Source organism: Vicugna pacos, chromosome 14 (genome assembly GCF_048564905.1).
Source record: "Vicugna pacos chromosome 14, VicPac4, whole genome shotgun sequence".
NCBI classification, from domain to species: domain Eukaryota; kingdom Metazoa; phylum Chordata; class Mammalia; order Artiodactyla; family Camelidae; genus Vicugna; species Vicugna pacos.
The window spans coordinates 41,737,496-41,749,251 of NC_133000.1; the positions used below are offsets into that span (position 1 = coordinate 41,737,496).

The 11,756-nt window shown below is 32.2% G+C and overlaps 1 pseudogene; it reads left to right on the forward strand.

The window, feature by feature from the left end:
- Nucleotides 1–7,875, forward strand: part of LOC140701200 (small ribosomal subunit protein eS1-like) — a 40,132-nt pseudogene extending 32,257 nt beyond the window's left edge.
- Nucleotides 7,876–11,756: the final 3,881 nt, after the last annotated feature.

Here is an 11,756-nt window from a genome sequence, read left to right on the forward strand (position 1 = left end):
TGATTTATTGACTGCGGTTTTCTCTTTATCTGATAATATTACTATTGTTTATCCAGTTGTTGTTGCTTTTAAATTATCTTCTTTGAGATAAAATATCTTCTTTAAGATTATTTGTGAAATCTGAAGACCTCCTTTCCCCACAATGTGTGTTTTTAAAATACTTGCTAATACCTTTCTCTTGTTTTTTTCTAATTTATTTTAATGTTTTAATTTGTTGAAATGATTTAAGTTCCTAACAAATTTAAGTCTTAAGTCAAGACTATGCAGAACTAAGTGCAAGTCAGTCTATGAAGAATGCATGGTGTTATAATGCGTCACTTTTCCCATTTAGTTTTGCCCATATTTCTTAAGATTCTTCTTCATGTCTACATGTTTTGGACCATATTTTAAGTGTTTCTATCTTCTCTATTGCCTTTTCATATTATTTCCACTATGTTCTTACATTTCTTATACTTTTCTCTACTTACTGGTGCTAGCTAACTTTTACCTCACTCTGTGATGTTTCTCCTACATAGTGTAAGTTACATCTACATCCCAAAATTCAATAATTATTAGGTCCTTTGATTTACTGGAAAAATTTTGGTCACGATTTTACCAAAGGTATGGTCATTTTTTTTAATGACATTGATTATTTAAATGAATTTGCTTATATTAATTCCCTTCTTTATTTTACAACTTCTTTCAGTTTCCATTACCTTTTCACTGCTAATGATTATTCTTATTTCAAAGATGAATTTTCCACCTGAACAAGTTACTTGCAAACTTACACATATTAGGAGGAGCCAGAAGAATGTTCTAGAATATACATGTGACCTCCAGGAATAAAAGTGTGTGTGGGTCTCTGTCTCTGTCTCTCTTTCTCTGTGTCTGTCTCTTGTCTGTCTCTGTCTCACACTATCTCTCAGCATGAGTGCATGTGTGTGTGTGCACACGTGCGCATGTGTGCATGTGTGCATGTATTTAGCCTTACTTTCTGTTGCTGTGAAAACAACAGAAATTGCAAATATCAGTGAAAGAGTTTATTACCCATGAATATCTCTCTGCTCTGACATATGCATAAGCCTCTGATTTCCTCTTTCACCAGCTCCTCCCTGTTCTTCCTCCTGTCAGATCCATTAACTCCCATCTATCTGTCCACAAAATAGACCTTTGATTTTGTTTTTTAGAATGTGTACCAACTTTGGAGAATTCCCTGCCCTCTCAACATTTCATTATTCCTCAAATGCAAGGCATCCACCCTGCATCATCTCACATTCTGTAGGGCACTTGTTTTCTTCACTGAACTTGACATTTTTCTTCTTATTCCCATATTCAGGATGAGAGCTTGCCCTACTTTCCATTAAGATGGAATTATTGTTTCATGTTCCCCTCATTTTCACTGGTTTTAAAGAAAAGGAGGTAATGCTGTCTTTGTGGCATTGTTTTAAACACAGAAATTTTTGTAACATTTAATTACATCTTGGAATCTCATTAATTCTACACTATCATTTCCCAAATTTAAATAGTCAAAATATATTGAACCTCTGTCATATAGAAAGTTATATGTGACAAGAAAAATGAGTAAGATACAGTTCCTTGAGTTGCTCACAATTTACTCAGAAAGGAGAATGTGTATACATCTCATCACACTACATGGCAGAGTATAATAAAGATTAAAATCATAATTGATTAAGACATAATGTGATTTGATAAAACAAAAAGATGACTGTTAAAACTATCATTTCTTTCCTGAGTTATGAAATTATGACAGCATACCATAAATATTCTTTTCAAGTTATCCTCATTAAGATCTTTTGCTTTAGATTTACAATGGTCTGAAAAGATCTGCTGTTGTATCACTCTGAATACTGTAAATTATTCATGATTCAGCATTTTTCATGTTAAATTGAAGTTGTGAAACTGGCTGAAATATGGCAATAATTAATACATTACAAATCACAGATCTTTATCTTTAGCCCTTTCAGTGTCATTTCTTTTATGACTCAGTCACATATTAATAAAGCAATAGGACATATTTGTGCTTTTTACAGTGAAGGACCATGATCAATAATTGTTGATATTTCTGGCTTCTCACATAATCACTAAATGGTATTAATTTTAATGATTAAAATTTTAAGTCACTTTATTTTGTGTTGAGGTATTTTTTAAAAAATATCTCTCAATCCTCTTCCCCTTAAAGGTCCTCATGAGCAAATGTCTGATGAATTTTGCTCATTGTCTTACTCTTTCTATACTTGTATTACTGCCAAAAATGATTAAACAGCTTCTTTGAAGACGTATTCTATTACATACAAAAAAGTTGATTTTTTTTTCTTTTCAGCTAGAAAACATTTTTCTGTCTCACCTAGATTCCTATTTCTGGGTAAAGTTCCATTTTCTTCCTAAGCAGTATAGAAGATATAGTTAATTGTTTTCTCAATTTCCCATTACCTACATCAAGAAAACACACACTTAATTTTCAAGGCTTTTTATACTATGTGTTTTATGTTAAACAGTACAGATGACTTTTTGTAAGTACATTATTCTAGAAAATAGAATCTGATAAATTTCAAAAATCTTAATGCGAAAAAATGAAGTGACTATAGAGGGCAATATTTTTTACTTAATAAAAGTAGTTGACATAGTTGACTAATTCATAGCTCCCAACACATATTTTCTCTTGATTAGTAATAGCAATATTTAAAAAACACTATTGATCATTTCCCATAAACTGTACTTAATGTTTAAGAGAGATTAGAGAACAAAGCAGAAAATTTCCATCTTTTAGTATAGTGTGGAAAATAGAGAAGAAAAAATTACATAAAATAAATCATATATTTGCAATTGGGCAAATAGGTAGTGTCTTTTAAGTTGAAACCAAAAGAATAACTAGAATTGAATGAGCAAAGTCTTGAGGAGTGGAGAGTAAGCATTCTAAATATATACCATACAGGAAATTGATAAGTGAAAAAAAAAAACCATCAATTTTAAAGACTAGGAAAACTTAAGAAAAGTGAATCGTAGATCAGGGAAGGTGATTGTTACAAAGTAAGTTTAAATCAGATAGCCATGGCCATGTCCTGTGACACATATAGTCATGATTTTGGACACTACCTGAATCATTTTAAGTGGGGAAAGGTAACATCATTGTGCACCATCTCAATATCACTTTATTTACTATGTAAGTCATAAACCAGTAAGTGGCAGGGTAATAGAGTGGGCAAGCCTATGGAGATTAGGAAATAGAATTTTTAAAAGTTAGTGGACAAATATAAGTTTAGGAAGATGGAGATACTGAGGTAAATTCCCCAGTTTTGGCATTATCAAACTTGGAGGAAATGCTACTCTATTGAACTGAGGAACAAAAGAAAAGAAGCTAATATTTCTTTGTACAGAAAAGGCTCTTAGATTCTTTTGGGGATATTGCTATTCTGAGAAGCAAACAAAATACTCAAGCAGAGATTTATTTAATATAAATATGTACTGTTTAGCCACTGAACATTGGCATTAATACGGTAAAAAATACAAAATAATTTTTATGGTGGTTATATTGAAGTGAGGGTAACAAACAACATAGAGAAACCATAGTAAGGTATAAGTCTTACGAAGAAAAATTAGATAAGCGATTGAAGATAATAAAGGATGATAGTAGTGACTATTTTAGAGAGGGCAGGGCAGAGAGGGCTTCTGAGTAGGTAGCTCAGGAAAAGCTGCGAGTATGTAAGGAATGAGCTTGCCAGGGGGCAATGCACAATTCCTCAAGATGGTGAGAGTGTGGAGGAAAATAACTGACTTCAGAATAAACTTGATTTGGGAATTATTGCACCATCCCTGGAAAATTAAGTTTTGGGATTAAATGAGATAATCCAAGGATGAAGGCTGAAAAGAACTCTGATACATTCTCCTATTTAACGTCATAATTAATTTCAAAAACTATTAACTTTCTTTAGGATAAATATTATTTATAGTCCCTGTCTTATTCAGGGTCCTGGAAGACAATTAAATACACTTTAGAAAAGAAGAGCTTTTTAGAATAGATGGGCTAGGTTATCAGAGCACATTTTTCTCAAGTCAGGCCATACTAAGTTTGATGTTAATTATTGATTTGTTTGGCCATATTGGGAGGTGATGTCATGGGGCTGTCGTGTATTGGTTCAATATGTGGGCACAGTTAAGATTCTAAATAGTTTTCAGGCATGAAGGTAGTTCTCTTATTCTTTAGCAAGGGGGAGGTCTCACTTCTATGAGACTAAAGTCTTCAGTCAGTTCTGAATTTCAGAGTTGAGCACATCAGCAAGATGCCACCATCCAAAGTCTCACAGCCTTCGTCTTGACATTAACTATGGTACAGAGACTGTCCCATCCTGCTCTTTTAATCTTCTCTGAAGTCTGGTTCTCATGTAGCTAGATCTGGTCTTGACATTCATCACAGTCCAACAGTCTCATTGGTAATCTAACAACTGTACCCTTTATAGTCAGTTACTTGGGTTTAATCTCTAGCAGTATCTTACCTGAAATGCTAAGCAATCTGGATCATCTTCAAAAGTACCATAAAACAAGTTTATCTGACTTCTTTAGTTCTCTTTTCCAAGAGTCCCTAAAAGTCAGTCAGGATTCTACCACCACATAAAAATCCAGCTGCAGGATTGAGCTGTTGAGGCATGGTATAGACAGAAAACTGAAGCCTACACACATGCTCGCATCCCTTTTGAAATCTTTCTCCTCCTAAACAATTTGGATGGCATGCTTTCTTTTGCATCCTGGGGAATTTTTCTCAAAAATAATTCTGCATATATCATCTACTTTTGCAAATATTTATCCTTAATCATTGGTCATTACCATTTAATTTTAGATTAATGCAAAGAATATTATTATTATATTATAAAGTAATTACATAATATTTCCTTTACTTTTTAAAAATCTTCTTTATTTCTCCCATTCTTTCTTCTAAACAAGGTAATTATGAGTGTGAGGCATAATTTGCAGTATTTTCAGGGACAGCATTGTCAAAAAATATCAGAAAATAAACATGGTACATATTTTACTTCAAAAGTTACCACCCAACTTTTAAAACAAATGATTCAATATGCATATAAAAAGGCAAAATATAATATTATGCTTAGCATTGGTAACAAAACAAAATTCTCAAAATTTGAGCAAGTAAATTTGTTTTCAGAAAAAGTAACAGAGTAAAAAAAAAAGAAAAAAAGTAGCAGAGTGAGCTGTGAAAATGTGGGCACTATTTCCTGTCAATATTTGGCTTAAGTATGAATCAGAAACCACTATGGAATCTTTTTAAAGGCTATTAACTTGAGGGCAGAGAGAATTTGCACCCTGATTCTAGGTGAGGCTTAGGTAATCAGCAAAAATCATAGCACATTCTCACTGGGTATCATAGAGCAGCAACCTAGACGTGATCAGTGTAGTGTGTATTGATGTGAGGTCAGTCGTGAGCAAACTCATTACTCTCAAGCTATGTTCGAGCTCTATCAAGCTCCAGAGTCACATCGTAGAACATTCAGAATTTTCTGGGACTCCAATTACACTAAAAAAAACCCCTGAGACTTATAGAGAATATATTATTAAGCTTGCTTAAGGTCCTAAAGATAGAAGAAAAGCCTACGCCAAGAATGAAGACATTTGTTTTCGGAGGATACTTATCCACAGTGAAGAGCAGACAGGATGGATTTCATTTGAAGTTTGGGGATATTACAGCACTGGGACTAAATAGGACAAAATCTTTGATTTCCTATTTCAGTCACTACTGCAATAAGATTTGCATAATATGTCATTTTCTTTGATGATCCCTTTATCTTAGTCACTCCTGAGACATGTCTAATATGGACCATATGTTGCATTGTCACAAAATCTAGAATAATTTTGAAAGTAGAAATTAATTAGACTAAATTTATAAAATATCATAACAATACAGTGCAAAACTTAAGAAATGGAGTATCTAGGAGGTTATAAAACTATTGTATAATATAGATAGAACTTTTATTTTATCTATAGATGTGAATATATATATAAATACTCACATACATGTGTATGTGTATGCAATCTATTTAAATATTCATAATGTCTAAAATAAATCTTCAAACAAAATATAGTCATAGTTGTTATTGAAGATTATTTGGAAAATAATTATAATATTGTGTTGAAATCCACATTTAAAAAAAACTTTATTCACTAGAAAATAACTGCTAAAATTTTTCTTTAATAATAACAAATAATATTGATGGTAGTGATGATGTATATCAGGCATTTAACAGAAGATTTGAGAAAGAGAATAGCAAAATAATTCTAAGAAAACAAAATATTTTAGATATTATTGATTACACACAGAGCTTCCATCCTTTACTATCACAGTAAGTACTTTACCATAATAACAGAGGCTTCAGTTTTCCCTCTTCCTCAAGGAACTCTGTGCTTCAGAAAAAGTGACTTCATTACCAATTTCAAGGGTGGAATTATTAAGAAGTGTTTCCATTGCTTTCACCGCTTGTTTGTTGCAGAATGGACTATGTGGTGATTCTAGCCAATAAAATACTAAGAAAAGTCATAGGGACTTGTGATTTATTTTTTTTTGCCAGAATCACATTGATTCTGCTTTTACTGGTTGAGACTGCCCTTGTAATTTTGCTACTGTGTTGGGAATGAAAGGAACACAAATAATAGCAGGATGGAAACAACTCAGGTCCTCGATGAAATCTTTGAGTTAGTGAATCAATCAACCTGAATGTCACTAATTATCTGGAATTCTTAGGAGATACAGTACATTTTTCTTAGAGTCTTAAAAATGTGGAAACATAGCTTATTTTCAGCCAAAAACATTCTATCATCAAGAAGAAAATAAAGATCAAGGTAAAATTAGAGACCAGAAAAAGGTGATGAATATGAAAAAGAGCCAGAGATATATAATAAACAATACAAATACATTAATAATTAGATAACATGGAAAGGAGAAGGATATTATTTAAATTCCTAAAATTGAGATGAAGGGAAGAAGAAGTCAGACATGGGAGGAATAAAAGAGAATTTAAAGTTATTCATGAATAGATGGAAAGGATAAAAAAATTAAACCCATAGAGGACATTGCATCTTATATTGAAGAAATACTCATCACAAAATAATATGGTACATAGTTTTCAACAAAATTGCCTTGAAATTATCATGTGACTGATAATTCTATTGCTATTTGAATTGCAGTGGAACATAAAAAATAAGTATTGTTTTTGATATTTTATTCTGAATATCATACTGAACTTACTGTTCTATGAGTAACAACCTTAACAAGTAACATCTGGGTTGGTAAGAATAAACACCTTACAAAAGGAGGCAAAAAAGGAGCCAGGAATAAAGTTGTTCATCCCTCTTCAAGACTGATATGTGAAAATACCAGCTATGTTCAATAGAAGAAATACTGAAAAAAGCACTTGTCATAAATACTCAAAGGAAACAAAATTGCATCTGATTACCTCAAGGACTTTTTTTTTTAAGTAAGCCTTACTGATCTGCAGACTAATGAAGGTTTATTTAGAAACTTCAAATAAATTATTGAGAATTTTCAGGCAAAGGAATTCCTGACCAACTTCTGTGGCATGGATCTTACCCATGAAAAAAAAATGTGCTACAAGGCCAAAAACTGGCAGACTATGGTTGAAGGTCATCTTGACTTCTAATTACCTATGACTATTTGCTTTGTCTGCTCTATATTGGTTTTACTAAAAAAAATGCAAGCTGATTCAGAAGACTTCTTATGCTCAGGACCACAATTTCCCCAAATCTCATGATGGAAATCATGTTCTAAATGGTGCAGGCATTGAGGCATTTATGAATAAAGCTGCCATGAATATCTACATGCCTTTTTTTGTGTGTTTTCAATTCCTTGGGTAAATACTAGGGATCATGATTGCTGGATTGTGTAGTAAGAATATGTTTAATTTTGTAAGAAACTGTCAAGCTGTCTTCCAAAGTGACTGTACCATTCTGTATTCCTACCGTTAGTGAATGAGAGTTCTTGGTGCTCTACATTCTCACCGGCATCTGGTATTGTCAGCATTTTGGATTTCGGCTGTTCTAATAGATGTGCGGTGGTATTTCATTGTCGTTTTAATTTACATTTCCCTAATTATATATGATGTGGAGCATCATCCTATGTTTATTTACCATCTGTACATATTATTTGTTGAGGTGTCTGTTAAATCGGTTAAGACCTTTGATCCATTTTTTAATTGGATTGTTTATTTTCTTATTACTGAGTTTTAAGAGTTCTTTTTCCATTTTGGATATCAGATGTCTCTTTTGCAAATATTCTCTCCCATTCTGCGGCTTGCATTTTCATTTTCTCAACAGTGTGTTTGCAGAGCAGAAAGTCTTAATTTCAGTGAAGTGCAGCTTATCAATAACTTCTCTCATTAATCATACCTTTGGTGTTGTATCTAAAGAATAACCACCATACCCAAGGTCATCTAGATTTTCTCTTATGTCATCATCTAGAATTTTACAGTTTTGCTTTCTACATTTAAGTCTATTTTCCTTTTTGAGTTAATTTTGTGAAGGATATAAAGGTTGTGTCTAGACTTTTTTGATTTTTGCATCATTTGTTGAAAAGCTATCTTTTCTTTCCATTATATGTACTTGCTCCTTTGTCAAATATCATTTGACTTTATGTGTGTCTATCGCTGTACTCTGCATCTGCTCCATTGATCTATTTGTCTATTTTTAAAAATTTTTATTGAAGTATAGTCAGTTGGAATTTGTCAATTTCTGGTATAGAGCATAATATTTCAGTCATACATATACATAGAAATATTCATTTTCATATTCTTTTTCATTATGGGTTACTACAAGATATTGAATATAGTTCCCTGTGCTATACAGAAGAAATTTGTTTTTTTAAATCTATTTTATATACAATAGTTAATAGTTGCAATTCTCAAACTCGCCGTTTATCACTTCCCACCCTCTTTCCCCTGCCATAACCATGTGTGTTTACTATGACTGTGAGTCTGTTTCTGTTTTTTAGATAAGTTCATTAGTGTCTTCTTTATTTATTTTTTGAGATTTCACATATGAGTGATATCATACAGTACTTTTCTTTCTCTTTCTAGCTTACTTCACTTAGAATGACCATCTTCAGATACACCCATGTTGCTGCAAATGGCATTATTTTATTCTTTTTTTTTATGACTGAGTAGTATTCAACTGCATAAATATACCACAGCTTCTTTAGCCAGTCATGTGTCGATGGGCATTTAGGTCATTTCCATGTCTTGACTATTATATGTAGTGCTGCTATGAACATTGAGGTGCATGTATCTTTTCAAATTAGAGTTCCCTCTAGATATATATGCACAGGAGTGGAATTGTTGAATCAAATGGTAAGTCTATTTTTAGTTTTTTGGAGAATCTCCAAACTATTTTCCATAATGGCTTCACCAAACTGCATTCCCACCAACAGTGTAGGAGGATTCCCTTTTCTCCACATCCTCTCCAGCATTTATCATTTGTGGACTTTTTAATGATAGCCATTCTGACTGGTGTGAGGTGATACCTCGTTAGTGTCTATTCTTTAACCAAGACTACACTGTATTTCTGCAGCTATATATTTAATCTTGGAGTGCTGTCAAGCCCTCAACCTGATTCTTCTTCAATATTTGTTTTCTATTCTAGGTGTTTTGTCTCTCTGTATAAACTTTAGAATCAACTTGTCCATATCCACAAAATAACATGTTGGGATTTCAGTGGGGATTGCATTGACTTTATACATCAATTCTGAATATTTCTCCATTTTTCAGTTCTCCTTGGTTTCCTTCATCAGAGTTTTGTGGTTTACTTCATACATATCTTGTGCATATTTTGTTAGATTTATATCTAATTATTTCACTTTGGGGTATTATTATAAATGATACTTTTTAAAGGTTCAAATTCCATTTATTAATTGTGGTGTAGAGGCAAGTAATTGGCTTTTATATATTTTGTGTATCAACCTTGCATCCTGCAACCTTGTTATAACTGCATATTAGTTCCAAGAAGTTTTTTGTTGGTGGTGGTGGTGTGGTTTTTTATTCCTTTATATGTACTACATAGATAATCATGTCATATGTGAACAAAGACAGTTTTATTTCTTCCTTCTTTATTATACATTTTTCCTTTTCTAATCTTATTCACATTAAATAATACTTCCTGTACAATATTGAAAAGAAGTGATAAGAGGGGACATCCTTGTTTTGTTTTTGATCTTAATGGGAAAAATTCTATTTTCCCATGTGTTAATTTTTTAAGTAAAAGTAGTATTGTATTGGGAAGATGTTTAACAAATTATAACTCTACTATCTTATAAACATTTTCTTTTTTGTTGACTTTGCAGTCCTTGTACACATTAAACAGACTCAATCACAAGGTTACACAGCATAATGGATGCTCAATGCCATGATGGATTCTCACAATATGCAATACCACTCCTAAGAACTTCTCCATATTTTAAGTCCAGAAAACAAAGAAACCCGGAAATTTAAGATAAATATTTACAAATATAGTGTAGGGAGAAGCAAAATATTTCAATAGTTTTGTTAAATGCCTTCTTCTAGGTTTAACACAGGAAGAAACAGCTAGCAGCCTCTGGATCAGAAAAGGGAACTTGACCAAAACCAAAAAACTATAAATTTCCGAAACCTGCCAGCAACCCCAAAGTGAGATTATATAAGCAACTAGATATACTTCAGAATTCTTAACTTCTCAGTAGTTGACTTTTAGTAATTGATGTTGGTACCATGCTGCTGCTTATAAATCATTAATGCAAACACTGCTTCCTTTGGTATTCCTGCAGTGTTTTCAGGAATTCAGTGTTCTGCAGAAGGAACTCTGCCTCACCAAAGCAAGGTAGGAAGGAAATAGGTTACTATAGAATAATAAGGCCCTAAGCCATGTGTTCATCTTTTAAAGTCTAGAATTGGTAATCATTCTTCTGTTTAAGCTATACACACACACACACACACACACACACACACACATTTCTGTTTAAACTTCAAAAGTAAAATCAACCACATTTTATTTGGAACTATTTTTTTCACTATGTGAAAAATCAGATTATCATTAAGATTTATCATTAAATCAGATTATCATTAAGACTTTCCCTTATGCTTACTTCAGACGTGCACTAATGTTAAGAAAGTTGAGGTCAACTAAGACACAATTTCATCTATATACTCAGTAATTTAATAAAATTGCGTAGATTGTGCAAGGAAATCAATTGAAATGCATTTAGAAATTAATGTATTTACTATTTAAATATCCTTTTTTAATTAAAGATTATCTGTAAACTAGAATCTCAAATGTTCCTTTTACTTTGAGTTTTTATTCTTTCACTGCGTCAAAAGTGCATTTTCATGTTTAAGCATGCTTTTTATATTTTCTTAAGGTGTTTATCATAGGTTTGGTACTAAAAAGACATAAAATGTGGATATTTAAGTACTTAAAATTTCTCCGTGATGATACCCAAATGAAAGAGATTTAAGATTAAAAAAGCCCTACAGATCCTTGAGCAGATACACGTACATGACCACACAGGCAAAAGTGGTGTTCTTTTATTAAAAAAGGAAGGAGCCAGTTTTAGAAGTTGATAAGATTTAAACAGATGGAAAAACAAAGGTAAAAAAAAGATTGAAGATCAAAGATTCTGAGGCTATTACTTTATATTAAGAACATATTTTAAATCAATTGTTCAGCAATATCTGCTATCAAATAAGAAATTAGTTTCTGTTACAAGTAATATT